This window comes from Anopheles funestus, chromosome 3RL (assembly GCF_943734845.2).
Source record: "Anopheles funestus chromosome 3RL, idAnoFuneDA-416_04, whole genome shotgun sequence".
Taxonomy (NCBI): domain Eukaryota; kingdom Metazoa; phylum Arthropoda; class Insecta; order Diptera; family Culicidae; genus Anopheles; species Anopheles funestus.
The window spans coordinates 77,613,257-77,639,335 of record NC_064599.1 but is presented as its reverse complement, the minus strand read 5'-3'; the positions used below and the strand labels follow the sequence as shown (position 1 = coordinate 77,639,335).

Below are 26,079 nucleotides of genomic sequence, written 5' to 3'. Positions count from 1 at the left end.
CAAAATTTTTAAATGTGATATAATTTAATGCGAATTTGTTGCAATAAGTTTCTTTTCGCTCAAATAATGCTTTAAATTAAAAAAAGAATAAAAAATCAGAAAAAAATTTCAAAAAAATTTTTCACTCGAAAATTTCATAAGGGGTACCCCTTGCCATTTTTTTGAGAAATTTTGCAAAAAAATGAAATTGATTTATTTTAATGCCAATTGGTTGCAATGGGTTTCTTTTCACTCAAGTAATGCTTTAAACAAAAAAAAGTGTAAAAAATAATAAAAAATTTAAAAAAATCTAAAAATTTGAAAATTTTGTAAGCCTCATTTTTGCACCAACTTTTGTCTATAACTCGGTCGGTATCCAACGGATCGTCAATCTTTAACCTGTGGTCGATAGATGGCACCAATGGCTATATTTTCTTCTTGGACGGCCATGCTCGCAGATGTCTGTGCCAGAAGTTATTCGAGGAACCAAGTTCCTTACCCTGCTTGATAAAATGTAAATTTTTCCTCATTTTTGCACCAACTTTTGCCTATAACTCGGTCGGTATCCAACGGATCGCCAATCTTTAACCTGTGGTCGATAGATGGCACCAATGGCTACATTTTCTTCTTGGACGGCCATGCCCTCAGATGTCTGTGCCAGAAGTTATTCGAGCAACCAAGTTCCTTACCCTGTTTGAGAAAATGTAAAATTTTCCTCATTTTTCTGCAATTCAGCAAAATTTTTAAATGTGATATAATTTAATGCGAATTTGTTGCAATAAGTTTCTTTTCGCTCAAATAATGCTTTAAATTAAAAAAAGAATAAAAAATCAGAAAAAAATTTCAAAAAAATTTTTCACTCGAAAATTTCATAAGGGGTACCCCTTGCCATTTTTTTGAGAAATTTTGCAAAAAAAATGAAATTGATTTATTTTAATGCCAATTGGTTGCAATGGGTTTCTTTTCACTCAAGTAATGCTTTAAATAAAAAAAAGAGTGAAAAATAATAAAAAATTAAAAAAATCTACAAATTTGAAAATTTCGTAAGCCTTATTTTTGCACCAATTTTGGTCTATAACTCGGTCGGTATCCAACGGATCGTCAATCTTTAACCTGTGGTCGATAGATGGCACCAATGGCTATATTTTCTTCTTGGACGGCCATGCTCGCAGATGTCTGTGCCAGAAGTTATTCGAGGAACCAAGTTCCTTACCCTGCTTGATAAAATGTAAATTTTTCCTCATTTTTGCACCAACTTTTGCCTATAACTCGGTCGGTATCCAACGGATCGCCAATCTTTAACCTGTGGTCGATAGATGGCACCAATGGCTATATTTTCTTCTTGGACGGCCATGCTCGCAGATGTCTGTGCCAGAAGTTATTCGAGGAACCAAGTTCCTTACCCTGCTTGATAAAATGTAAATTTTTCCTCATTTTTGCACCAACTTTTGCCTATAACTCGGTCGGTATCCAACGGATCGCCAATCTTTAACCTGTGGTCGATAGATGGCACCAATGGCTACATTTTCTTCTTGGACGGCCATGCCCTCAGATGTCTGTGCCAGAAGTTATTCGAGCAACCAAGTTCCTTACCCTGTTTGAGAAAATGTAAAATTTTCCTCATTTTTCTGCAATTCAGCAAAATTTTTAAATGTGATATAATTTAATGCGAATTTGTTGCAATAAGTTTCTTTTCGCTCAAATAATGCTTTAAATTAAAAAAAGAATAAAAAATCAGAAAAAAATTTCAAAAAAATTTTTCACTCGAAAATTTCATAAGGGGTACCCCTTGCCATTTTTTTGAGAAATTTTGCAAAAAAAAATGAAATTGATTTATTTTAATGCCAATTGGTTGCAATGGGTTTCTTTTCACTCAAGTAATGCTTTAAACAAAAAAAAGTGTAAAAAATAATAAAAAAATTAAAAAAATCTAAAAATTTGAAAATTTCGTAAGCCTCATTTTTGCACCAATTTTTGCCTATAACTCGGTCGGTATCCAACGGATCGCCAATCTTTAACCTGTGGTCGATAGATGGCACCAATGGCTACATTTTCTTCTTGGACGGCCATGCCCTCAGATGTCTGTGCCAGAAGTTATTCGAGCAACCAAGTTCCTTACCCTGTTTGAGAAAATGTAAAATTTTCCTCATTTTTCTGCAATTCAGCAAAATTTTTAAATGTGATATAATTTAATGCGAATTTGTTGCAATAAATTTCTTTTCGCTCAAATAATGCTTTAAATTAAAAAAAGAATAAAAAATCAGAAAAAAATTTCAAAAAAATTTTTCACTCGAAAATTTCATAAGGGGTACCCCTTGCCATTTTTTTGAGAAATTTTGCAAAAAAAATGAAATTGATTTATTTTAATGCCAATTGATTGCAATGGGTTTCTTTTCACTCAAGTAATGCTTTAAACAAAAAAAAGTGTAAAAAATAATAAAAAAATTAAAAAAATCTAAAAATTTGAAAATTTCGTAAGCCTCATTTTTGCACCAATTTTTGTCTATAACTCGGTCGGTATCCAACGGATCGTCAATCTTTAACCTGTGGTCGATAGATGGCACCAATGGCTATATTTTCTTCTTGGACGGCCATGCTCGCAGATGTCTGTGCCAGAAGTTATTCGAGGAACCAAGTTCCTTACCCTGCTTGATAAAATGTAAATTTTTCCTCATTTTTGCACCAACTTTTGCCTATAACTCGGTCGGTATCTAACGGATCGCCAATCTTTAACCTGTGGTCGATAGATGGCACCAATGGCTATATTTTCTTCTTGGACGGCCATGCTCGCAGATGTCTGTGCCAGAAGTTATTCGAGGAACCAAGTTCCTTACCCTGCTTGATAAAATGTAAATTTTTCCTCATTTTTGCACCAACTTTTGCCTATAACTCGGTCGGTATCCAACGGATCGCCAATCTTTAACCTGTGGTCGATAGATGGCACCAATGGCTACATTTTCTTCTTGGACGGCCATGCCCTCAGATGTCTGTGCCAGAAGTTATTCGAGCAACCAAGTTCCTTACCCTGTTTGAGAAAATGTAAAATTTTCCTCATTTTTCTGCAATTCAGCAAAATTTTTAAATGTGATATAATTTAATGCGAATTTGTTGCAATAAGTTTCTTTTCGCTCAAATAATGCTTTAAATTAAAAAAAGAATAAAAAATCAGAAAAAAATTTCAAAAAAATTTTTCACTCGAAAATTTCATAAGGGGTACCCCTTGCCATTTTTTTGAGAAATTTTGCAAAAAAAAATGAAATTGATTTATTTTAATGCCAATTGGTTGCAATGGGTTTCTTTTCACTCAAGTAATGCTTTAAACAAAAAAAAGTGTAAAAAATAATAAAAAAATTAAAAAAATCTAAAAATTTGAAAATTTCGTAAGCCTCATTTTTGCACCAATTTTTGCCTATAACTCGGTCGGTATCCAACGGATCGCCAATCTTTAACCTGTGGTCGATAGATGGCACCAATGGCTACATTTTCTTCTTGGACGGCCATGCCCTCAGATGTCTGTGCCAGAAGTTATTCGAGCAACCAAGTTCCTTACCCTGTTTGAGAAAATGTAAAATTTTCCTCATTTTTCTGCAATTCAGCAAAATTTTTAAATGTGATATAATTTAATGCGAATTTGTTGCAATAAATTTCTTTTCGCTCAAATAATGCTTTAAATTAAAAAAAGAATAAAAAATCAGAAAAAAATTTCAAAAAAATTTTTCACTCGAAAATTTCATAAGGGGTACCCCTTGCCATTTTTTTGAGAAATTTTGCAAAAAAAATGAAATTGATTTATTTTAATGCCAATTGATTGCAATGGGTTTCTTTTCACTCAAGTAATGCTTTAAACAAAAAAAAGTGTAAAAAATAATAAAAAAATTAAAAAAATCTAAAAATTTGAAAATTTCGTAAGCCTCATTTTTGCACCAATTTTTGTCTATAACTCGGTCGGTATCCAACGGATCGTCAATCTTTAACCTGTGGTCGATAGATGGCACCAATGGCTATATTTTCTTCTTGGACGGCCATGCTCGCAGATGTCTGTGCCAGAAGTTATTCGAGGAACCAAGTTCCTTACCCTGCTTGATAAAATGTAAATTTTTCCTCATTTTTGCACCAACTTTTGCCTATAACTCGGTCGGTATCCAACGGATCGCCAATCTTTAACCTGTGGTCGATAGATGGCACCAATGGCTACATTTTCTTCTTGGACGGCCATGCCCTCAGATGTCTGTGCCAGAAGTTATTCGAACAACCAAGTTCCTTACCCTGTTTGAGAAAATGTAAAATTTTCCTCATTTTTCTGCAATTCAGCAAATTTTTTAAATGTGATATAATTTAATGCGAATTTGTTGCAATAAGTTTCTTTTCGCTCAAATAATGCTTTAAATTAAAAAAAGAATAAAAAATCAGAAAAAAATTTCAAAAAAATTTTTCACTCGAAAATTTCATAAGGGGTACCCCTTGCCATTTTTTTGAGAAATTTTGCAAAAAAAAATAAAATTGATTTATTTTAATGCCAATTGGTTGCAATGGGTTTCTTTTCACTCAAGTAATGCTTTAAATAAAAAAAAGAGTGAAAAATAATAAAAAATTTAAAAAAATCTAAAAATTTGAAAATTTCGTAAGCCTCATTTTTGCACAAATTTTTGTCTATAACTCGGTCGGTATCCAACGGATTGCCAATCTTTAACCTGTGGTCGATAGATGGCACCAATGGCTACATTTTCTTCTTGGACGGCCATGCCCTCAGATGTCTATGCCAGAAATTATTCGAGCAACTAAGTTCCTTACCCTGTTTGAGAAAATGTAAAATTTTCCTCATTTTTCACCAATGTAGCAAAATTTATAAATGTGATATATTTTAATGCTGCAATAAGTTTCTTTCCACTCAAATAATGCTTTAAAAGAAGAAAAGAATAAAAAATAACAAAAAATATAAAAAAATCAACTCGAAAATTTCATAAGGCCCCTTGCCATTTTTTTGAGCAAATTAGCAAAATTTAAAAATTTGTTTTATTTTAATGCGAAATGGTTACAATTAGTTTCTTTTCATTCAAATAATGTTTGAAATTAAAAAAAGAATAAAAAATAATCAAAAAATCAAAATATTCAAAAAAATAAAAATTTACTAGGGCTCATTTGTGCACCAAGTTTTGCCTATAACTCGGTCGGTATCCAACGGATCGCCAATCTTTAAACTGTGGTCGATAGATGACATCAATGGCTACTTTTTCTTCTTATAAATCAATTAAAATATGAAATTACTGTGTTTGACTGGTGGTCGATCTTTGTGATGGTGGTTCGTAAACGAACATAAGCCGATGCCGCGGTACAATACCGTCCATAATTTCCGGATAGTCGATTTGGAAGACAAGGACTGTTGGCCATTCTCCGGATCGTGATGCTTCGTCACCTGATACCCGGGGCGATCGATCTTGACGAACTTTTTCGGCTCGAAGCGTGGTTTTTCCGGTTGTATAGCTCACGGTGCTTCCTTCGCTTGTTTCGCGGCACGACGTGCCAAATTGGGTTGATTATTTTTGCCATGACTGTGGGTCAGATGCTGCATCGTTTTATCCTGGTTCAGATCGATCTTTTCACTTGCTCTCGCCTACGCCGCCGGTGTTGTCACTGGCATGATTTTGGAAATGCATGCTGCTGTAATATGAAGGATACGTTAGTTTTTCTCTGGGAACAGGTAGTTTTCAGTTAATAACTTACCAAACGTTGTATTTCTCGAAAAACCCAGTAGAAATATTTCGCCAAAAACCAACCAACGCGTCCCTTGTAGAAAATTCCCTTGACATTGATGACAGTGTTAACAGTTTGTGCTGTCGCCGATGCTAGCGCCAATCGTAAAAATGTGGAAACTACCGGAAGCTCGTGTTGTCTGAAAGTTACAAAGAATTATTATGAATATCATCATAAAATGATGTGGAAAATGTACAAAAGAAGCAATAAAATTGTAATAGATCTGTTTGCGACACACTTTTTCGGCTCGATGCGTGTTTTTCGGTTGTATAATCCACATTCCTTCGTTCGTTAGAACGGAAATTAGTAGGGAAATCTTAGTAGGGAATGTGTTGAAATAAATTTCTTTTGATTCAAATAATGCTTTAAACAACAAAAAATATCAAAAAATAAAAAAATTCTAAAAAATTGAAAATTTCCTAATACTATAGCCTTTGCTTTCTTTTAGTAATTTTTCAAGTGATGTCAGTGATGTTTTTTATGGCAATTTTTAAAGAAAAAGCTAAAGCATAATAGATAGTTTGTTACACCAAACACCATTATTATATTCTGCTTGTATCGTACCTCGAGCTTAGACATCGTTTTGCAACACATACTATCGCATCAAATGCATCGAGTGCATCCACCAATCTTCTAGCTGCCTTCAAGGTGAGAACTAAAACACCCAAAACACGGCCACATAAAGAAGATGGATGAAAAGGAGTTTTGAACTGTATCTCTTTCCTCTGCTTTCCTAATCCCACTTGATCTACATCTTAAGAGGAATTAGGCACGATTTATCATCCATCGTCCGGTGTTACGTCCGCGATGCATATGGTGTTTCCTTGTTTCTTCCGCTGTTAGCAGGAAGGAAGTTGGCGGATGGGAAACAAGATCTTCGCTTAGCGAAAAGGAGATCTCTCACCGATCCAATAACCGCCGAACGAACCCAATCAAGATGCGAGACCGAAGATAAGTGATCGAGAGCTCGTGAGTAGGTCAACAGGACTGGTTCCGTGTGCCGGAAGAGTGCAATATTTCAAACGCCACCATCCGACCGCTACAGACGGTCGTGGACTTCAAGGGCAAGGACATTCGCTAGACATCTTGCCAACCAGCTGACTTTGTTTCGACTTCCGAATTCCTTAACACCGTACGATCGAATGCGGAAGGAGTTCGCACGACTCTTTCCGGTGTTTCCGATGTTTTCCAGCTGCCGGCATTATTAACTTAGAGCAGCAAATGCGAATCAATCGTTTCGAAAATAAAATTTCTTGCTTGTGAAAATTGACCAACTGCTGTCTCAATTTTAATGAAAATAATTTAAATCCAATTTTCACATTATCGCACACAGCACGGAAAATTCCAACCTGTCAACAGAAGGAAATAATAAACCAAAAAATCTAAAAACCTACAAAACAGCCTGCTTAAATCGGGCCTCAGTATAATGGCACGCGCTCAACAAATTTACACTCCCAGATTGCGTGCTTGCTGAAGGTTTTGCCATTCGAAAACAACAACTGACAACTGCCAAACTTGCCTCATTTAATTGGATCAAACAATTAACTTCACGAAAAGGCAAACCAATTGCTCACACTCCTTCCACGCTGGTTTGCAATCCTCACGAAAGGACACTAAATGGATGGCACTTTTTTTTTGTTGGTTGTTATTTCTTTACCCAGTTCCCAAAATTCCACCGTACCGCACCTCAGGAATGGTAAATCGTTGATAAAAACTTTACCCAAAAAGGCACTTTTCCTTTTTTTTTCTCCCCCGGTTGGAAGAACACTATGGTTGGGAAGCTAAAAAGTAAGTTATATAAATCTTACTTATAATGGTCTTATTGTGCCCTTTTGCCACCGCCTGTCAAACGAGTGGAGCACATATTTCGGCAAATCACTTTTCATGCTAGCTGCTTCTTCATTTTCAGTTTGTTTAACGCTGGATGACATGCGGAAAGAAGAGAACTTTTTTTTTACAATTTTCCAACAGCAAAAAGTGTCTCTTTCCCCTCAAACAAGGGATAGAATGTAGCGGGAGAAACTTACAGGGAACGAACTAGTTAAAAGCCAATACAGCGAATCTATCCGGTGTGGAAGTGGTCGATAAACCGTTCCACAGTGCTTGCGGTGTGGGTTGCGGCATGATTGGAATAAAAGAAAACACCGCCAAAAAGGGTTCAATATTTTTCACCGACAAACGAAACAAACACAGAAAACCCACCGTCCCCCCTCGAGAAGCCTAGGTTTACATGCAATACGGTCGCTTGCAGCACTGTTTCTGCCACGCCAAGTCCCGGTTTTTGGCTTCAAACATCGATTTGTTCGGTTCATTTTGCGATAAAAATCTTTCGCTCTCTCCGGTGCTGTTTGCCTTGTGTCACTTGCGTTAAAGTTTGTCAATTTAAAGCGCTTCGATGTGTATGTTCTTCGGGTTTTTTCTTCCGTTTTGTCTCACTTCCCACAGCCGTGCACGGAAAGCTTGGGTTTTGAGCAGCAAAGAAAAAAGAAGGTGTAGGTTTGATTCGCCTTTCCAAGCCCTTGTTACTACTATATACTTACAGCTCGGCGCACGGTGATGTGGGTGTTGCCTAGGTTGGGTCGGGTTGCGTAGTTTTATCGTTCCATTGTGAGACAACCCGTTTGTGCATATCTCTGTTTGGTCTCATCGCTAGCTTTCAACAGTTACACCCACAATAAGCGCGCTGTGTAGAAAAAAGATTTTGAGACAACATTTGTGCTTAGTAATTTCTGTTATTTTAATTTTTTTTTTTTTGAAAAATGGATTAGCTGTCATTTTACTGCGAAAAAGTTAAATTAATATAGCAACTGTTATACGATGTGCATTAGTGCACTCTTATACTCTCAGCCGAAATGTTTAACAAATATTTTTCTAGGAAAATAAAGGTATCAAATTTGTTTATTTCAATTTGAAGAATATCTGTCATTTAACTGTCAAAACGTAAGGTCCACATAGTAGCTGTTATACATCTTATGTCTTTGTTATACAATTTGTTAAAAAATTTATAATATCCTTTTTTTTAGAAAAGCAAATAAAATCTAATGTTAGGAAAGTATAACAACGAACTCTACTGTTATACTGCTGCGGTGTACTTGAAGCGCCCTTGCCAAGCTTCTTCACCTGCTCACCATATCGGTAGCTCGGTGTCACCCAAATGATCGCACCGTGCTTCAAACTCTCACTCCCCTATTCGAGACACATTAAACGACGACAAACCCGAAGAGACACACACACGCAAACAGAGTGATACACAAAAAGAACAATCTCAACATCCCACGCCAAACGTCCGGCAGCAAACGGATCGAGGTTTTGGCACAGGCTGGAGGTTTTGATTTTCCATTACAGATTTATGGTTGTTTATTCATTATAACTGTGGCAACAGCAATCTGGTGGATGGAGGACCATTTTCGGGTCTCTGTCCCGTTCCCCTTTATAGCACCAGCATGACAGAAACAACTGCTTAATGTAATTTAAGAAATCAACCCTTTACTTTCTGCACCTTTGTTTCACCGATGGATGTAACTCTTTCACCCCCCTCCCCAAACTCTGTGGATCGAAGAAAAGCATCGAGGAAAGGTGGTTTTTCCTTTCGCGTGATTGCGATCGTGGTCGTGGCGTGGGCGAACAGGCGACATTATAGGTCCAATGTTCTAGGCCCCGCACTCTATGACAACTGTTTGGGCAACTTGGGTAGCCGCGTTTGCCGCATTTCATTATCGAAACGGAAAACCATTGTTTAATGAGACGCTTGGCCCGGGCGAGAAACAAATGTACGGACTGTCCTCGGTAAGACGGTCCGGGAACCGACCCCAAAAACGCATCGCAATGAAATATTTATTGTTCGAATGCTACGGCCGAGCGTAAGCTACCGATGCTCGTGCCACCGAGTGACATTAGAGCTGGAGCGCGTCCGTAACTAAGCTAATTGGTAATTCAAGTCAATTCCCAGTTCCCATGCTTACGGCCCGGGTAAGCAACCCGTGCCTGTTTCGTGTCGATCGATCCATCTTCTAGGTGGACTGCTGAATGGAGTTAGACTTTCGGAAGAACGCTCAGAATTACGTTGGTGGATGCGAACCTTTGCGATCATAAATTATGTTTCTTTGCGGCTTTACAATTGAACTCGCAGAGAACCGATGAGTGGACGGGCAGCATTTAATGGTCACCGATAAAGCTATTGATGGATGGACACTTTGGTATCGGTAGGAGGATTTTGGTTCTAGTGGTGATTGTGGAACGATTGTCGTTGTCACAAATGTGGAGCAAAACGGTGACTTTATGTTCGATCAATGATCACACAGGGCACACTGCTTACTTATGGATGTGATAAGACAGAACTAGACCTCGTCTCTCGTCGATATTAGAATCTTGGAAACAAAATGACGTACGACGTAAACTCAACATGGTTACAGACCAAACTTGTTTGATTATTAAATTCTTGAAAATATTGACTGTCATTGATTAAATTTTCGTTTTCTTCACTTTACAAACCTTCATAGTATTAAACTTAACCTACAAAAATTTATGCAATTTATATGGTTATGCTGAACTAACTTTGGCTTGAATTGAGCTTAAACTCTTCTGATAGCTGCTTGGTCTAATTTATGGGAATATTATTAAATAAATGAAATAAATAACTTTATCACACTCTCACATTCAATTGAAATGCTTATTTCATGACAACTCGTGCATGCATTGGCTTCCTGTTTGATTGATGATTTGTTAGAACATTTCTTCCCCTGCATACACACAAACACCCACAAAATCGATCGTCCCCCCTATGCCCACGGCAGCATTCTACACCCTTTTAAGTCGTTCACACCCATTTTCACCCACTTCCGGTGCGAGTGTGTGTGTACAATCGCTTGTACTGCTTCAAACGAGCAATTATGCTTCAAAACTTCCCAAAATCACCCGAAAATCGATTCGCGTTGTTGTTTGCCCTTAATGAGCGAATTCTTGCACTCAACCGCACACCGAGCGCAACCGATATTTGACACCCGGGGTTTGCGGAAATTGAATCGATCAAGCGAAAACCTACCGGTTCGCCTTACCTCGGGGAAAATTGTCCCGGGTGTGCCCACACGCTGAGGGAAACTCATTAACACCAAACGATAAATACCGTTTGCCGTGCCGTGCCATCAAAGCATTGTGCAAAATAATTCTGTTTGTCGGTGAATTTCTCACACTGCTACCGAGGTGTCAGTGAAAAAGCGGGTATAGCAAATGCCGGAGGAAGCAGGACAAGGACGGCAAGCGGTTGATAGTGACCTCGGGAAAATTGTCACTAATCGGTTAGGTGATCGTTCATGGTGAATTGTGATGCACCTTTCATCAATCTTCTATATCGGTAGCAATGTTAGGCGCTGTGCTTTGGCTGCTTATTAATTATATCTGAGCTTCATCAAGATCTGGTTAGTTGATTTGTTCTTCTTGACTACCTTCACGGATCCCAACCAAGTATGTACACAGAGCATGACATTACTTCAACTAATTCTTTTCCAACACCCAACATTTTGTCACTTGCTCAATGTTCTAACAAACACAAAATAGGCCGCCCCACAATTGAAGATGTCAAATGCTTGGGTGCGATAAAAGCCTCCGACACCGACACCGTGATCTGCTTAGTATGACAGCCGACAACGCCATTGACGGTGAGAAAACTACGCGCCGCATTTTTTAAATTTATTTGTTGCTTTTTCTCTCCATCTCTCTCTCTTCTTCTCTCTCCCCCAGCTTCGATCTTATTTCAGCACACCAAACAATCCCGATCCGGGTGACATATCATTCTGCCCGGTTTCAGTGATCGGTGTTGAAGATCGCTCGATCGTTTGGAGTGCGAAATGAATTTTAAAACTTTTGAACTCGTCCGAAGCGACCACTTTTCGGTGCCGATGGGAATAATGCCAGCGGTTTTGAATTTGTGGTTTTTTGTTTCTCACACGTTATTAGCATATTTTCGGTAGCCGCACCGCCACCGTCTAATGAGGGTGAAAGATGTTATGCGACAGATAACGGCGTCCAGTGGAAGTTTAAGGGAATTTCTTCAACGTATGGTTATATCAGCAGCTTTAGACAGGCTTTTAAGGCTGTAGTAATAAAAATAATACAGAACTAATGATCTTTGACGATTTTGTTACCTTCCCAAACACCTAAGCTATTGTTTGAACTGATATTCAACTTATACACTTCAAACTTCTGATCATTTGAAACCGTCTGTTGCTTTATAGGTTCTTTAATATTATTGAGTCTTAGTGTATGTCAAGTGATACTTGGTAGAGTTAGTGACAGCTTCGTGTTTACTCTTCAATAGCATCCTTTTGTTTTCCCTTTTCTTGTCCAAAGCTTTCTATTTCCGAGTGTACCTCTGGATACCATCACAATTAAATAGATCATCATTCAAAATCAATTCCAAATTTTTATCAAACTAACCAGCGAGACTTAACAAAGTAAAACCTCTTGTCAAGTTCTTGTATGTTAATTCAGATTTATTCACCAGAGACATAACCATCATTGGGTGGAAGAAACATATAAAAAGATCTGGCAAATTTTAAACTAACTATAGAAATATAGAAAAGTGAGTTCCAGCAATAACCGATCATGTTAAAAATGAATATCCTTAACACTAAAACTACCAGAAAGATGTAAGAAAAAATAAAATATGGTCCAGGTCCTTGAAGTTGTCAATAAAAGTATTGCATTGAAACATTAATAGTTCCAGGTCTCTAATATGCGTTCAGATATAAGAATCTTGAATCTAGTAAAAATGATAAAAATCTACTAAAATACTACTTAGCAAAGTAGCTTCAGTACCAGTGATAAGGCTTGTTTAGGACATACCTGTCGATGACTTTAATGCATGAAAGGACAACTTCATTCATACTAATTCAAAGCATCTGAGTTGAGCTCTCTTGCTTTATAAACCGGCCATCTTCCATTTGACAAACATTAAATATAATTCAAAACACGATAACAAGCCGCCTGATGGCTCAATCACAACAACAGATGCAGCGGCATATCGTCGGACTTCGTTCACTCAACCTTAACCAAAATCACCACAAATCAACTCATCATTATACGGGCTTTTTTGCATTTTCGTTTCGCTCGATTACATTCCGGCAAACTGCACTACAAACGCATCAATTTCGCGGAAGTGCATTTTTCTTGTACATTGCAAAGCCGGCATCGGTGAAAGAGCCAATCCTTCCCCCGGGCGGGACACACCTAGAACCTCTTTTTTTTCTCCCGTTCGTTCGTTTGGGTTTCGTTCTTTGCTTTTAAAATTACGCACCTCTGGGTTTTTTACTTTTCTCCCATGCGTCGCATGCGTTTTGGGGTGGAAACGAAAATTCAAATCAACATAATTTATTGCAGTTCGAATTATCGTCAACAATAGAAGGAAGTGGAATATAAATTCCACCATTTGGCCATGCGACGTCCGGACGAGCGTGTGCGTTGTTTTCCTTTTCGGTGCGTGTTTTTGTTGCCGCACAGTTAGGAAAAAAAATACTTTTATTACCCTGCGAAACAGACACTCCTAAATGGTGTTACAATTTCAGTTTTGCTTCCTGTAAAAAACACACTCACAATTTTTTCCACTTTTCTACAGCGATAAGTTCCTTTCTGTTTCGTGCTCATTGATGGCCTGTGTGCTCCTCCCTGTTCTTGCCAGTGCGGGTGAAATAAAATCGAAACTAATTGATATGCCAATAAACAAAGCGCCCAACCGATACACATTTATGTGTAGTGACTCGTGACACATTGCAGTGTGGGGTGGAAAGATGCACAATAAAAAAAGCTCACTTTTAAATGAGTTCGAAAGCTACACATCGAACGACGGCGGTGTATCGATGGGTTGCAAAGGGAAAGAGTGAAAATAAATTAACGATCAAAATGAGCATGAAAGAGAAAAAAAAACGTTTCCACCAACCGCTACCGTATAGTTAAACCATACAAAATCGAAAAGAAAAGTTAATCAGCACCACCACATATCATCTCGATCACTGCTCGCATTAATATCGATTTAATGCAAACGATTGCAAAGTAAAGAGTGGATAAATTTCGGAGAGAAAAAAAAATTCACTCCTCCAACATTACCCTTCATCCGGACAAACGGCACATTTAATTGAAATAAAACATTTAAACCAATGCAACAGTGGATTTATCAGCAACGATGCAAAAGAAGCATAATAACAGCACAATCCATCGCAAAAAAAGCGAGGCAACGGCACGGAAATGCCCTTGCGCAAGGCGTGTTAAGCCGATTGTGGTGAACAGATTGAGCTGATGCGATCATCCCGAACCATCTGACGTGTGACCACCACCTGATCACCTTCCTTCCAAGCGTATTACCTGCGAGGTGCGACAAGCATTCGGATTCGGAACAATTTTTGCACATCACGCGGTTTAATTATGAAGTGCCAGTTTATGTGAGCAATATTGGTTTAATTATTAGTTTTTAAATAATTTCTTACCAGCTGATGATGATTAAAGTGAAAGTAATTATTAGATGGAGTTTGTTTCCTATTGTTTATGTATGTTTTATCAAATATAAAGGGGAGATGTACTCTCAGTAGTTAAATAAAACGATTTTCAAAAACCAAACACTGCTTTTTATATGACATATTATGCAGACATATTTGAATGAATACTCTTTGTTGAACAATAGAAGAAAAAACAACGCAAAAGTTTTCGATTTTACAAGCCTTTTTTCGGTGACTTAACTCTCAAGAGAATACTCAACCCTAACATATGGCAGAGCGTATTTTGACATTTTTAATTAATACCAAAATGGTGAACGTTCATATTTGAAATGGTTATTTTTTGATTATTTTGTCTGTCATCTACCAATCCTTAATCCTGGCATGTCTGACGGACGCATCAACGCTATTATTCCTTCTCAGTTTAGGTCTACAGGACTTCTAAAAAGACTAAAAGAATTTGCTGGGACGTGGTTGTCCGGCGCCATTTGAATGACATGACCTGCCAGTCTAATTCGCAGAACAATAGTGAACTCATCGTACATAGTTTTTAGTATTTAATTTCATTTCTGGTTGATATATTGATTTCATGATGTTTTACTAAATATTCCTGGAGACTGAAGCTCAAAAAAGATATTTTTCGAACATCATTTCTGTACATTTTTCCCTCAAAGTAAGTTAATTTTGTTACAAGACTCACAGCTTTTCAATGTTTATACAGTCATAACTAGTATCTTCATTGTTCTAAATGATCTCCCTTTCCTTTTGGCGACTGTAGGTGCAGTCATCGTGCACATCGTTCTCTCAACGATCTCTTTGACCGTAAATAAAGCCCTTCTCGAAGCAATCGAATTGTCAGTGCCTTGTTGCGTCAAAGCGAACTCTCGTAAACCGTGACTACAATTGTTGTTCGCGAGAATGAGCAGAAGGCCATAAAAGCAAAGTCTTACTCGTACGCCATCAGCCTCATATCGTTCGCTGACCATCTTTTGGCCCCGTGGTGCTGATAAAATCTTACCGCACCGACGTAATGTTCTCGGGGACTCGGGGTAACACTTTATCGTAGAAATCTTTCAGAACGCACTCGGACGCACGAAAATTAACCAACAAACATCCGGTGGTCAGGAATGAAACGATCTCGGTTTGCGTCTGTCGTTGATGTTCGCAATTCATCTATAATACAATCTAGTTGATTCTTCTGGGTTTTTTTCTCCTGTGTGTAGCCTTCGTCTCCTATCATTTACGAACCCAGTTTTGCTCCCTTTTATCGTCACTTGGAGGGTTTTTCGAAGGGGAAACGTCCGGTTTTTGGGAAAGCAAAGCGCAACTATTCACAACGCAAATTACCACGAGGTAGTTTGCCCGGGTGGAAACTATTTACGTCCAACGGTTCAGCCAGGGTCGATCGTGGGGGATCGGAAATAAAATTACCAGCGACAATTTAGCGAATTAATTACTCATATCATCTGACAATCGCAAAAACTCGACCCTAAGGGATGGTGCGGGATGTCGACATAAACGCCTATTGCTAGATTTTTGTTCACCCTACACTAGGGAAGCGTCATTAACTGGACTGTTGTACGAAAAAAAGCACACACAAACACACGAGAAACATAATAATGTCCTCGAGAGGGAACCGAGGGAAGCGATACATAAAAGTAGGTTGCATTTTTATCACCCCATCAATGTGGCCTATCCGATGGGGTGAATTCGTTGTCGCGAATTTGTGCCCCAGCTCTGTTGGACATATGCAAACAAAGTGAACGTACAAAATTCATTGCTTTGCTAAATGAACGTTTTATGGTGTTTTCAAATAGCGACCAAAACGCATGTTACTACCAAATGTGGTAGCTAATGGGTGGCCGTAATATGTTACGGTCGGGTAGTGAAAGCATTTGTTAGTGCATCTCTTTCGTAGGTGGATAATGAGAGGAGAAACAACAACATTGTGGTATCATGGGATCATATCAAATAGTCGCATCAAATAGTTTTGTTATCATACGACATTGTGGAGTTTTTATTTCTATGAATAACAAAAGAAGAATATCCATTTGTATGACAAGATTAATGTATTTTTATCACTTTTTTAACCAGTAATTCTTTCACAATTTGATAATTTCTCTCAATTTGATGGAAAAAAAACATTTTCCGTTAAAGCGATAATAGAAATAAATTATTGATGGTGGTGTATGTGATAACGACGCTGGTTCCTAACGTCAGATCCGATTATCAAATCCCATTCGGAAGGACTGACTATCAGGGTGCGGGTAAATAAAGTCAAAGAAATCCAGAAATGGAAGCCATTCAAGGTAATCTCTTGAGGTTATTAAGCCTATCATGAAGAAGTCTACAGCCATATTTATCTGTAAGCAAAACTTTCTTCGAGGATAAGTTTACTCATATTATATTCTAGTCGTATTCAACACTAGAAATTCTAAGTGTTTTGAATTTGAATTTGAAATTCTCTTCATAAACTTCTAAACATTTTCCAATATAATCCAACTGTTCGGAAATTTGTTTCTTAAAGAACCTCAAAAACGCGATGAAATCCTTTTAATTATAGTGTTAATAATAATGGATTGAATATTGTTAAAAAAACGAATTTTCTTAATATTGATGTTGTTTGTACTTTATTTGAGGTTTTAGACCTAAAGGACCTTTTCACCTCTTGTTTGATTCGCATTGAAATCACCGAAGGTTAATTAAACAATTTCAAACTTATTTTTATTAACTGCTGCACCCCCTTGCCTTGTCGTCATCAATTGTTCGATGTTAAAAATATTAAACTGTCAAATTCAATTTTACATTTGTCTGCATTACACAGTTCCTGCGTTTGGAATATGGAACCATAAAACTTACACACTCGGAACACACAATTGATCCCTACACGTGATGTCACTAGATGAAATGGTTTAAGCAAAAAATAAAAGCTTTCAAAAACATGCCAACAACAAACAGCAAAACAGTTACAGCGCCCACAGCTAGCAGTACATGGGCGGCAGAAGATACACCCATGCGAGGGCCATGTCATGTTCCATTTCGCTGACAACCGTACCGAAGCAAATGGGCCAACTGATCTGACACGCAGCTCCCGCACCCGTGCACGTGAGAAAAGCAACCCCACAAATAGAAGAAGAAAAAAACGCGATCGACATAAAGCGTCGAAAGACACAACCGAAATAGAAACACACAAACACACGAGCGACCCCCAAAGCTGGGTGTCAGCGTAAAATGTAACCGAGCTCCGGGGGGATTAAACCGGCAATGGCGCTAGCGACGAGCGGAAACGCATATCACAATTTACATGACAAAAAATTATATTGTTCGAAATACTTTTAATTGGTTCTGTCATAAACTTTGACATAAAACTTCGCATTCGTGGCCGTCTGGCCGTGGCAGCCTTTGCTGATTGCTTTTTTCTCCCGCTGCTCGCGCTTCCTGTCACATTTTTTAGGGATAAAAAGGAAGCAAGTGAAGGGGGGAGAGGTTCTGGTGGAGTTTGTCGCTCATCGGGCAGGGAGTCCTGTGGCAGTTCCCGTGGTTTTTGCCAAACGCTTGGAGGGGCAAAGAAAACAGAGATACTTGCGAGCGAAGCGATCTATTTCGCGACTCTCATTCCTTTGCCGGTGTCGACAAGTTTTTATCCTTCGACGCCCCCGAAGGACACGTTCGCTAGCGCCATTGGTTTTTTTATGGAGTTTTTTTTCGGGGTTCGGGTTGTGTTGGATCGCAATGAAGATTGTTCACTTTTGCAACACCAGCTGACAGTTGCAGATTTTGTGACCAACTGTGGAATGATTTATGTTTTTTTTCAACATGTTTTAGTGTACGAGAGACGGTTTTATTTTATTCTTCTACTAATATTTCACTGTTGAATAGGTGTAAAGTCACGATTTTTATTTGAGAAATGTAATAAATATTGTTATGAAAACAAGACTTTTAACAAAACTCCCAAAGTTTTACTTTTTTGCGTATAGTTAACACAAAATGGAATAATAATAAAATATTTTTTTGCTTTAATGACTGAATTACTATTAACAATTGTTTAATCAAACAAAATTTCCCTTACTTCTTTTTTTTGCTAGATTCAAACAATAGAAAGACGTGAAGAAAATGTTAGGAATTTTAAATGTAACTAATATTTTCACACGGTTTTAAATTTCATTCAACCGACACTGTAACATACTCGTTAAATTCATCAATGAAAAATATGCAAATCTATGCGCCCGTGAAGCAAGCTCATTCGCTCACAAGCTACCGAATGATAACCGATCCCATGAACATATTCCGGGAATTCTTCTAGGATAGATGCTTTCAAACTCCCTTTTTTCGCAGAGTAAAGAAGATTTTTTTCCTTTTTTCGTACGTGTAAACAAACTATTCAAACGGTGGGTTTTTTACATGTCTGTTTCGATGAATGAATTCGTACCTGTATTCCGCACACCCGATTATGCTTGATCCAAACGATTAGGAAGGTTTCGTATTTCATTGCCTAATTTCCGGACTTTTACTGTCGCATTTTCTGTGAAAACAAAAACAAAAAGCCCACATAGTCGTTCGGTGGCCTAATCATTTGCATTGGCCAGCCATGTTATCCGCGCATATTCATCAGCACCAGTTTGGCACAGTAGTAAATGTGGCGCATCGTAAACATTTCGACGTTTTAAAACGCCTCCAAATGGCAATAAATTTTATCGATCATTTTAACGTTTCGGATCCGGTACCAAACGACGGATGAGAATTGGGTGGAACTGTATGTGGTCTCAACGCAAAAAGGAGCATTTTAATGTTTTAGATTTTGTAAATTGTTAAACTACAAAAAGGGATTTTAAGGTCTTACTTAGCATTTGTTACACGATGTACTTTCGATATCAAATGCATCCAGATCTTTACGGCTGCTTTTCTTCATCTCAATCACGATTCAATCTCCAACCAAATATACATCATTCACGCATATTTTACATCCTCTTAAAAGACTCATTCGGACGGTTATTTAATCTCACCATCGGAGGCGTTTTCGAGACATTTTATACGCTGTCCAAAAAACTGATGGAACGATAATTAATAGACAATCGAAATTCCTCCCAACAGAACCCAAACATTTCAGCCACCGCTCACGGTCAGTTCCCTCAAATCTTCACGCCATCGGTATGGGTTTTTGGAGTTTTAATTTTTATTATTATTTTATTTCCAATCCTTCCAATTCCCAACTACTGCTGCTCCCACAACCATCTTTGATTACAATCGGAAAGCGTTTCGCGGTACTAAATGTGGAAAACTTTATATCTCACACTCAACCACCCCACACGGGTGTTGCACACGGGTTTGTTACGGTGTATTGGCAGATGGTAACAAAAAGACCAATAAACAAATTAACATCCTTGTTTATGTTCGAACCGGTTCGGAAGGTGCTTGGAAATCAATGCAAAGGTTTCTTTTTTTTATAATTAATTTCAATGTTTATCAATCTCTGGCTCCTTCGTGCATGGGCGGCATTGGAGCATCCCTCACAGTCACCACAGGTCTTAGATTATCGTCTTACGATGCTGTTCAGTTGATGGATCGTATTAAATTCATAGGTTTTTAAGTATCAAACCCTACTCTCAAACGGCAGCAAACGAACCATTCTTGCACTTAAAAAGTCCGGTTTCATCGTTTAAGTATCGATTGAAGATAAACCGCCGATACTCGTCCTGAATAGCTGTAACTGCTTCTTGCTTTTTGTCGTAGGCATATTTGAATTCATCAAAAATTATTCTTAATCCAGTGTTAAATAATATGCTAAGACGGGTATAGGAGTAACATATGGAATTCAAACTTTTTGTTACAATTGAATTGATTTAAGGCTTAGACCAAAATTCTAAAACAAATTCTCAATAAAATCGAATTCAATGTTGAATGCGTTTAGTCGTATTATGCATAACAATGTCCTTATATTTTGCTTATTACATTATTATCTTTCATTTAGTATCTCTACCAACAAGTTCATAAATTGCATTTCTTTCAATTTTGTCTTGTTTTGTACCGCTTTCCCCAAGCTTCAATACTACGCATTAACAACCATTTCAATAGTAAAGTGTGATTGAATTATAGACTTTAACCAATGTGAGCACCCGAGCTCTCTTTCCGCAACGTTCGTCTTCCTATCGTTCCGTTCTTAAACAAACAAAATTAAAACAGTTTTTTATTAGCCTCACCACCTTCCAACTGCCATATCGGTCGCATGCAAATTGAGCCCTTCGGATATTTCGTTGATCGGAGTGGGTATTTTTATTGATGTTAGAGCAGCAATAAATACGTCATATTTTACATGCTCTTTGAGGCATAACGTGCTTTTCCATCCGCACGGTACGGTTAAACAAACTCCCGAAAGTGTTTTCAGCAAACGATGACACTCCGGACCTCTTGTTTTGAACGCTTTGTTTTCCTTTCCGTAAGTGTAGCTTTTTGGACAGAAAGTAGTGAAGGCCAGAATAAAATACTTTAACAGCAAATCAGGGTGTGTTTAATGGATGTGGCTTGGTGGTGATTATGGTTCTTTATACTCAAACTCACATTAGAACACAAGCGAACGATCGAGCGCACTCTCCGAACAAGTGACAAGGGTGCGTAAAATCAAAAACAAACACTCCGTCACAATTTCCAATTTCTTATTAATTGCACAAATCGAACTCACGCAACACAGAACGCACAAAGAATGATAGTTAGGCTGGCCATAAACAAAAAAGCACACACACAACCTGCAAAAGGGAACAACACCCCGACAGTTCCGATCGCCCGATCAGGCGTAAAAAGAAAGAAAGCATAATTTATCCAATGTTTTATGACGCGTGACTGTCACTTGCGCTCACGGTTGTCCATCCAAGGTTTTTGGGCTTCGCCGTGTTGGAGAGCAACAAGCAGTAAGGGTAGGTTGGAGGACAAGTGACGCTAGCACTAGGTAAAGTGGACAAATTCATTTCCCGCTTCTCACCGGACCGAACCGGACCAGGAGGACACGTCCGTCTGTAGCCTGTTTTTTTGTTGGTTGCTGCTTCTTTTTAATCGAATATTCCTTCCTCCAATCCATCCGCTCCGCGGACCATCCCTTAGGATTGGGTTTATGATCCATCCAGCTTTATGGTGGGTGCATATGTTGAGCATTTCATAAAATGCCCATAAATGTGACCCACCGACTCGTCCACCACCGGGTGCACTGCATTTTTAATGGCTTCGATCGCCAGAGTGCACCCCCGGGCGCACGATTGACACGCACAGCTTACCCCCTAACTCTCTCCCTCCCACCCATGCCCCAAATGGATGGACTCCGTGCAGGTACAACGGTATGCGTAATTTGTCCCCCGATCCGTACCTTCGCCCGTCAGTGTGTCCGTGTGAAACACATATTGCGTTTGATTACATGGCCATGTGCAATCAGGCGTCAACAAGGAAGTGCGCTTGAGAAAGGAAAAACAAATAGTTTTTCCTGCCCGGTTTCCCACACCGCCACCAAATTCCTGAGCTACTGAATTATTATTGTCTGTTTTTTTATTTTTTTTTATTTTCAGTGGAGACATAACAATAACCACAACTTCTCGTGCGGTTCGGAGTGGTTAGAGTATGCTGCTGAAGCTACTGACCAACACCTATCATTTAATGGTACGATCAGAAATTATATCAAAATGAAAAAAATAATAACTACCTTCCTGTCGTTCTACACAATGTTGAGATGCATGGGTCGATGTATCAAAAGTGAACAATTGTATTCGCTTAATGATGTGCAAAATTGTTTTTTTATAAAGTTTTCTTCCAAGTTTAAAGGTGTTTAAAATGAGTGATTTTTACTTCTTGTTTTCAGCCTCCTTTTTTAAAATCATTGCTTCTTCTGTATAGCATTTCCTTCTTTTTTGATTTCCTTTTATTATAATATTATTTTATGTTTGTTTTTCTCTATTATTCACTCCTCATAAAATGTCTCCTCCTTCTTACCTTGCTCTTCATAACACTTTCTCCAAATTACCTCGACTTCCTACAAATGAAATGTTCATCAAATATGCATCATGTTGCACCCGAGGGCATGTTGCACCGCTGCGCTACAACTCGACCTAGCCCATGCACAGATGGGGCGCCATTAAAGTGCGCAATAAATTCAAATTAATAGGAATTAATTTTAAGTAATTCCGAGCATCGTAAAACCGCTTATTATTTGTTTTTCTTCAACCCCTGGAGAAGGGAAGGGTGGAAGAGGTTTATACACAATAAATTATCGACAATGCAACCAGTAAGAAGGCGAAAGGCAAACGATAGAACCATTCTCGTTCTAGCTTATTTTTAATACATTTTTTTTCGAGACAGTCAATAAGAGAAAGGAAGAAAACACACACCGTTTGTGTTGAAACCGTTTCCTTGTCTTAACACTCACTGTCGAAGGTCACCTGGCGTCAGGCAAAAAAAAAGGTTAAAGCGACGAACCCGATCATGCATTCAACCCTTAGAATGCGATCATGCAGCAAGTGACGATCATCAGCACGGTAGAGTTTTCGTTTGTTAATGTTTCGTTCATTCTTTACCTTTGCCGTGCCCTTTCTTTTAACCTCACGCGCTGGGAGTCATATTTTTGATGACCGCCTCTTACTCTACCCCTTTCTACCCCTATCGGACCCGGGCATGTCACGAGCTCCCATTGTCGGTGGCAGTGGAATAAATTTCCTGCTCGTCTACGTGACAATGTGACAATTGGTTTATTATTTCCGTTTCCGGACCGGGATAGTTGACGTTCGATTTATTTCAATTTTTTTGGGGGAATCGCACACTCGTTGCCGCGGGAGATGATTATATATTCTCGCTCGCTTTATCTTTTTTTTAGCGTAAAATGGATCGAAACGAGTGGCCCGTTGAAAGGAAAATCTCTTCGAAAAAAGAACATTTTTTTTATTGGAAATTTATAGTTTAATAATTTTTGCTTCATAATAACCGTGGTCTTGTGTTGTGAACGAAAGAAAAGATCCATTTCAATCGCATGGAACAGCGTACCGTTCTTTTAACCGTTGACAGCTCTACTAAGGATGACGTTCAGCGCCTACTTAGTCGCAATAAAATAATTGTCTCCACTTGCCTTTACGAAAGCTAAATCCTTCCCCGAAAAAGTCAACACCTTCCGATCAGACAGAGCCTGACACACGCTGGATGGGACAATAATTTACATTGAATCGAATGAAACTACAACCGACATCAAACCGAGTGGAAATGAGGCATTACGATCAGCCAAACATTCAATGGAATAATATGTAATGTCTCCGTTTCCCTTCTGGTGCGGTACCCCAGCCACGGTATTTCGTTGCATTATTGATATCAACTTCACTTCACACCCTTCACTGCCTTGTGTGATATCGGGTGCGCGAATCCATCGCGAATTGATCGTGCAGGATAATGTTTTCGATACCGACGGTCCGATAAATGTGTCTCGACACCTTACCTTGCTCCATTCGCGATCAATCCACGGCCAACAAGGATGTGAAGTAATAAATCTCATTTTGTCACTCAACAGCAGCATAATATCGGCTGACTGGGGACGACCGGAACGGACCAGTTGGGTGCTTTCGGTTTGCTGTTTCGCTTCCCATGCTCGGTTTGTCCTTCGTTCGCCCGTCCCATGGTACAAGCCCCGTGGTGACAGGTTCCAAAGGTGACAAAGATGTATAATTGCGAAACGGGCGCATTCTGTCCGGAAAAGAAAACAAGGTTGCCCCCGGGGGTTGGTGTAGAATAAGCGTACCAAAAGAAAAGGAATGCTTTTCTTTCGGGACACATTTATTCTTCGCACAGAAATACACGATGATTTCACCTCTGGGAGGAATTTGGACGTAACCCGTCACTGTTGCACTGTTGAACAACAAACCAAAAAAACAATTCAAAGGGGTGCAACTGCAGTTGAAAAAAATTTAAAAAATAAAAAAAAACTTTATCTATTTAATCTATTTACGCCCTGAAATGTTTTCCAAAAAATCAAGTTGAAGAAAAAAGTTTTTTAATATGATTTGATGCTCTTTTTTAAATAATTTACCTCAACGTGTAACTCCCTGCAAACAATCGTATAATGAGATCATTCTTTTTATTATACACTCTTTCCTCCCGCCTTCAACCAACGCTTTATCATCCGGACAAAGATCGTGCGAAATAAGCAAACATTTATCCGGCTTGTCCTGTCACAGCCTGGCACCCGGACGTGCGATGGCAATTGAATAAAATTGGGATGTAACAGATTCCCGAGTTAATCTGTTCTGATGGCCAAAGGATCCGATATAACGAGACGAAGAAAAAACAACAACAGAAAAAAACCCGTCGCTTTTGTTCCATCACCTACATCACCGGCTCGGACCGTTCGAATATATGTGTGCGATTTCCCGTTTTTGTCACAGAATCGAACGCTCCCCTCGAATGGGGAGTTCGGCAGTTCGACGCTGGAATTTACGAGCGTGTTAAAATAATTCAAACATCTTCACATTTTCTAACCCACCAACCACGAGCGTGATTGAAGACGGGAGAAGCTTTTGGGGCGAAAATCTCACACAAACGCTACCGGTGTTTCGCGACGGCGGCGGCAAATTTAAACGGTTTGATCGGTTTGGAAATAAATTAAGCGAACTATGCACAGCCGAAAGCACACATGCCCACAACGCTACCGATTATATGCTAACGTGGCGGGCCGCACGGTTCACGAGCTGTGCAGGATCGGTTTTGCAATGTGCGGAACCCCTTAATGCCGATCGCTGACCAACGTACATCAGCATCTCGCGAAGCATAATTTGCATTCCACACAAATAATCCAATCGCACCTTTGTGAAGGGCTTCTTCCATGTGCGTGTGTGTGTGATTGTGAGTAAAATATTTGCTCTTTCTTTTCACCAAACACTTCCATTAAATTTGACTGCCCGTGGCTGCAGTAGCCTTCCACGAGGGAAACGGTTGTGAATCTGCGCAGTAGATAATTTGCTCGTTAATTCTCACAACACCTCGAAGCAAACAAAGCGCTGGTAAAGGTGTCAAATATCGGGAGAAGATTTATACCGGGAAGCTGGTTAGTTCTGTGGGGATTTTTGCGCTTGTTTAGATGCTCCGTTCACCAGGATGAAGGTGTGAAATGTCAGATTGAACAGAACGTACAATGTTACTAAGCATATCACAGGGTACCAGGCATCAAATTGTTATTAAAATAACAATCAAATATATTACTATCGTTAGAAACTTACTAGAAAAATTAAATGTGAAAGATGGCAATGGAAACAGATGACAAAGTCCGATAATGCGTGACACAGAAACACATCCAGTCTTGGTTCGAATCTACAATAAGAACAATGTCTTAACATATATGGCAGCTTCAAAAACCTTTGTCAAACATCAAAAAACTCTAAAAATGGCATTTGTGTAGGAGAGTTAGGCCACAAGAGCTATTGTCCCTCTTATTCCGTGATGCGACTGGCCTCGACGGATACTTCCACAAAACAAATTCTAACTTTTCCAGATACTTCTTCAATGTTTGACCTATTACCTCAAAATCCTTGGAGAACGAAAAGATCATTTTGCTTCTTGATCTTTAAATTCTGCTGCTCTTTTCGGTGATGTCTGGCTGATGTCATGCTTAGAGAACAAGAATACAGTGTAACACTCTGATCTTTCTTCATTTAGGAGAAGATATAATTGTTGCCAGATTGACTTTAGCCGGCAACTTCACTAGGCTCGATTGTGAGGAATACAGGTCAAAAATTAGCTTGTAAATCATGAAGTTTAAATGCAATATATTTGATTTGTTAGAATTTATCACTTAATCTAATAACACTTGCTCTGCTTGAGGACAAAGTCGAAAGAAAAAAAAAGTCCACTATATAATATA

The 26,079-nt window shown here is 38.7% G+C and overlaps 1 long non-coding RNA gene across 2 annotated transcripts in view; it reads right to left on the bottom strand.

Annotated features, from left to right (window-relative positions):
* Window positions 1-4,946: 4,946 nt before the first annotated feature.
* Window positions 4,947-26,079, bottom strand: part of LOC125768192 (uncharacterized) — a 35,660-nt gene continuing 14,527 nt past the window's right edge. For both annotated transcript variants that reach the window (XR_007418853.1, XR_007418854.1), the window contains exons 3-5: window positions 8,271-8,413; window positions 5,701-5,869; window positions 4,947-5,637 (exon numbers count right to left, since the gene is read on the bottom strand). This is a non-coding gene — a long non-coding RNA (uncharacterized LOC125768192). The remainder of the gene's footprint in view (window positions 5,638-5,700; window positions 5,870-8,270; window positions 8,414-26,079) is intronic.